This window comes from Monodelphis domestica, chromosome 2, assembly GCF_027887165.1.
Source record: "Monodelphis domestica isolate mMonDom1 chromosome 2, mMonDom1.pri, whole genome shotgun sequence".
NCBI lineage: Eukaryota > Metazoa > Chordata > Mammalia > Didelphimorphia > Didelphidae > Monodelphis > Monodelphis domestica.
The window spans coordinates 152,896,976-152,902,261 of record NC_077228.1 but is presented as its reverse complement, the minus strand read 5'-3'; the positions used below and the strand labels follow the sequence as shown (position 1 = coordinate 152,902,261).

The 5,286-nt window shown below is 39.1% G+C and overlaps 1 pseudogene; it reads left to right on the top strand.

Annotated features, from left to right (window-relative positions):
- Positions 1 to 485: 485 nt before the first annotated feature.
- On the top strand, positions 486 to 4,019 carry LOC130456988 (60S ribosomal protein L39-like; annotated as a pseudogene).
- Positions 4,020 to 5,286: the final 1,267 nt, after the last annotated feature.

Genomic DNA, 5,286 nt, shown 5'->3' with positions numbered 1-5,286 from the left:
TATCCATAGACATCATACAAAAAGGACAATAGGACTGCTTTGGGGAGCTGTGCTTTCATGCCAGTTTGGACCAAGTTTTTGTTCTCTTTGCTATTCAGAGATCTTTTGGCCTCTCACTATTTTTAATTTTGAGGAAGTGTCTTATGCAATAATGTGGTTTACACAAGGTTTTATTACACCAACTGTATTATCGGCCATCTAGGGACCATCAGTCATCTTTTTGTTACCAGGTAAAAAGTGGGGGATGATTTGTTCTAGAATGTTTGTCACCTTAGCTACTATTCTAAAATGGGAATAAACTCTTTGGTGCTCTAGCTTCAGGTCCTCATTCTTGCCTTAGTAGTGATGATTGGTCAAGAGATTTGGGTCCTGGTGCCAAATCAGCCATTAATTAGTTAGGTGATCTTAGACAAATCTTTTAGTTTCTTTGAGGCTTAATTTACTCATCTGAAAAATTAGGGCTAAGACCAAGCAGCAATTCTTACCTTATGGTTAATGAATTCATCAATGTTTTGTGTCTTCTGTTGTAGGAGAAATGAGTCAATTAAAAAATACATACACATGTGTTTATGTCTGTGTATACTTTCCAAGTGTAAGATAAGAGCCAGCATGGAATAGTAGATAGATAATAGAGAAGGTCTAAGAATCAGGCAGACCTAGATTCAAGTCTTACCCTTAACACATACTGACTGTGTGAACTTGAAGCAAGTCATTTAACTTATAAACACCGAAGGAAATTCTCTAAGGTTACAAACTGCAGAGAAAGCCCTTAGCTGCATTAATAGACAGAATTTCTTACAACAGAGTTCTCTACTCTGATGAAATTACAGGTCCAGATCAGGAGTCAGTTCAAGTCAGCTCAAATCAGATCCTGAGAACTGGTTGTTAAATGTTCAGTATGAGTATGTACCATTTAGAAATCTTATGCTTCAAATAAATGCTTGACTTCTTTTTGTGGTTGTCTATCTCCAATTCTAGACTTAAGAAAGTAATAGATAAAATATTAATAACGAAGATAAAACTTAGAAGCATGTATATTTCTCTTCAAGACAGCTGGTTGTTAAACATTTAGTAGTATAACCAAGTCCAGCTTTCCTCATTCCCCCATCAAAAAAATTAGACTTAGTTCAATACTCTAACCTATCAAGATCATTTCTGTGGAATAACTATTCCTGTCAATCAATATGGGAAAACTGTTTCTCTAAAGGAGGTATTTGTAAGCCAGTGTATAATTGCATAAATAATTTTTGATTATCCATGCTAATTATGGATAAAGAAATTTGTTTATAATTGTATTTCTAGAGGGAGTTTCCCCATCATGGATTCCCTTCACCAACAAAATTATGAGTTCAAAACCAAGAAAGAAAAAGTATGCAAGGCACAGAGAAACAAAAGTAGTGGAAGATAGTACATGGAGAGAGGAGTACATGGGTTAAAATCCTACCACTGACATTTACTAGCTGTATGATCCTGGGCAAGTAACCTATGTGCCTACCCAGGATTTACCTATTAGTCATAGACAAATTTCTGATCTTTGATGGAGGGAGTTTCCATATTGGAAAAATAGATCTTTAGGTATTTGTATGATGCCAGGGCTTTATGCCAATTGGGCTTTCATTTCATTTTAATTCTGGCTCTAGATGAGTGATTTCACTGCTATAAGGAACTCCTGGTGAGGAAATTGCCTTAACCAGTACAGATCATAAGCAACATATAACTTAGGATCTTCAAACTTTGTTTGGAATATGGAGAAGTTAAGTGACTTGCCTAGGGTCACACAATATGACAAAGGTGGGACTAGTACCCAAGTCTTCTTAATTCTGAGGTAAGTTCTTTGGGGATGCAAGGGAAAAATAACCTTGTCTCTACTTCACGAGGCTTCTTTTCTGCTAGTGACAAAAGTCACAGTTCACCCTAAACATTCTCTTTATACCCTACGGACTGTAGTAGATCTTGAGAACAGTATTTGGGTTCTTTTAATTTGCTCATTGTTTTGAATTGATTTACTAACACTCCCCTCTAGAATCACGAAATAGTTAAACAAGGAGAGTCCACAGATCTGAGTAACATGTTTTCAGAAAGCTCCTAAAATGTCTTGGCTCACTTATCTTAGAAAATTAAGGGGTTGTGGGGTAGCTAGAGTAGCACAGTGAATAGGACATCAGGTCTGCAATCTGTAGGACATGGGTCCAATCTGGCATCAGATGCTTCCTAGCTGTGTGACTCCTGGGCAAGTCACTGAAACCTGGTTGCCTTAATCCTTGCTGCTCTTCTGTATTAGAATCAATTCTAAAGCAAAGTAAGGGTTTAAAATGAAAAAGTCAAATGGTTGACCCAGGTGATCTCGCAGGTTCCTTCTAGTCTTGGAATTTTGTGATTTCATCATTTTAGCAAAATCCTCTTTTGGTGAGGGTGCCAGCTTCTCTACATGTTGACTAGACCAATGTTTTTCTTTTGCTTCAGGAATCTGAAATCTGTAATCATGTGTCTTCCTTTCCAGAGTTAATGCTGGTGTGGAACAAAAAGCATTAATCTCCACCAATGAGGAGAATCTTAGCAAATAGGTTTTGAACCACCCATTACAGAACTAATGAAGATTTCTATTCAATATTTACAGAAATCGGGCCCTTTGATCTTCTAGAATTGATCTCTATGTTACTCATTATCAAGTATGCTTAATAATGACCTAGGTTTTCTTGTAATAGGCTCTATTACAAATCTAGAAAGCATTATTATAATTATAGGTGTGATATTTCAATTGTTAAGCATCTTTAGAAAAGACTGATGCTTTCCCATGTTCCTTTGAAATAATAACAAAGGAATATATATGGATATATATACACAAATGTGTATATGCACATATATATGAATATATATATATACACACACACATATATATTCTTTATAAGAACTCTGGGGATACTTATCTCAATTCTTACTTGCAAAGATGAATAGCTGCTCTAATAGCGAGTTTCTGCCAGTCTTTCTCCCTTTGTCCCCCATCCAGCCATTGTGGTAGAAGCTGGGCTGTCTTCTCACCATCATGTCCTCTTATAAAACACTCAGAATCAAGAGGTTCCTGGCCAAGAAACAGAAGCGGAATCATCCAATTCCACAATGGATTCGAATGAAATCTGGTAATAAGATCAGGAACAACTCAAAGAGGTGATACTGGAGGAGGACCAAGCTGGGATTATAAAGAAGGGCCAGCTCAATGAAAGACATTCTTCACCAAGACCACATCCCCCAATCATGTCACTCATTCCACCCATCAGTCATTGCCATTCAACCACTCCATCAACTTCTGCCCCATTGCCCCCAAGAAGAAATCAAAAGCACTCTTGATGCCCCCCCTTCCCATTTGGGAAGCTGTCTGCCCAGGTGCAGACCCTAAAACATAAAAGCTTGTTGATTTGGTCTTGCTCCTAAATGTTCTCCTCTCCTGCATTCATGCATTTGGTAATGTGTGTCATCAGCGTGATCTAGTTTCAGTTACTGTTCTCTGCATCTTGTACATTTGGGGTTATGCTGAAGAGGCAGCGATCATACCGAAACAGAAACAAGAAGAATCAAGCTTCAGCCCTGCCTTGAACAAGCCTTCACAATAACCTCCTCTGTGTATGTGTGTGTTGTTTTGTGTTCTAAAGAGTTATAAGAAAGCATCTACCTCACAAGGTTGTTGTGAGGATCTTAGATTTGCAAGCCTTCAGTAGAAGCCTCCAGTGCTGAGAATCCTGGGCTGTCTCCCAGATTACAAGCAACTGACTGTGCTCATTTACCACACTCACAGTCAGAGAAGTAACTTGTTGGCCCCTGCTTATTTCATAAAATATGGCTTCATTCCATTGTTGGGAGCTTGTGGTTAAGTGTTGGCAGCCCAAAAGTTGTCAGTTATTTGAGTGTTTGGGAAAGCCCAACACTTGTTAGGAACTAGACCTGGTCCAGGCGGATGGCTTCATATTTTTCTGAAGATGCAATTCTGCTAATAAAGGGCTTCTCCAAAAGAAAAAAAAAGAAAAGCTATGTCTTTCCCATAGAGTTCTAGAAGTCAGTTGTCCTTCCTTGAAGAAGACCAATGACATCATGAGGGTGATGTCTTGACTTGTTTGTGAAGTGGGTTTAAGTGAAGTGGAGTTACCCAAAGTTATCAACTTTGCTCTCTTTTCCAGAGTCATCAAAGTCCAGTGGCAAGACAAAAGTCAGAACAACTGGTCAAGGTTCAGGATTCAATGAATGCCCTTGGCATCTTTGATGTCTAACCAAGCTTTAAGCACTCCACAATGCAAGCTTCAGTTGCTTTCATGACCCTTGGAACAAATTGTTCCTCCCGGTGAAGGCTTCACATGCTTGGGGTAAACACCCCCCTAACTTACTGGCAGGATTGTGGTCTGTTTGTAACCCTCAACCTGGTTTAGTTCATCTGCCAGCATGATTTATCAGAGTGTGGCTGCTGGGCATGCTGTATAGCTTTTTGGAGCCACAGGTGAGAGTCAAGCACCAGGTAGACACTAAAGGTAGATGAGCAGCCCTGAAAAGGGTAAAGCCAAGTCCAGGTAGCAGAGGTGCTGGTCCTCTCTGACCCTATACATCCGAGTTCTAGGTCAATTTTTAAAAATTACTTTACCAAAAAATTGTTCTAGAAGTAGCCCTGAGGGTTAGTTAGAAGTTTCTTTCTAATAATATTCAATTACCTCCTAATAAGTTTTCCCCAAGGTCCATTACCCAGCACTGGTTATTATTTTCCCCCATTACACTGATTGATACATTAATTGGTGCTTTAACATCATTTAACCAATTAGCATCTATTGCCTTTGACAAAGGAATATTTGCTGAAAAGTTAGAGCAAAGACAAAGGTAAAAAGCATTTCCCCTGGAGCATACTCTCTGATATGCCACCTCAATCCTTTGGAAGGGTGGACTCAAACTTAAATGAGTTTGCTCCAAAGCATTCACTCCATCAAGTTCATGTCCTAATAGCCAATGGATGAATGACTACCTTGCTTGTAGAAACCAGTGTCTCAGCTCTTCCTAGGCCAGGTTCTCCCCACTGGTCTTAGCTGCCAGCAAACCCTGGTATGCCCTCTAATTCTCTATTCTGATGGCTTGCTCTCCTGACAATCGGAAGCTCATAAGATCACAGCCATCTCAAATACTCTTGTCCCCGAGAGTAAGAAAGAATAGTTGAAACAGTGAGACTGTGTGTTCATGGTTTATTGTTGACAAAGATGAGGAAAATAGAGCACCCTTTTCCAACCAATCTGGAAATTTAGAGCATTAATTATCTCC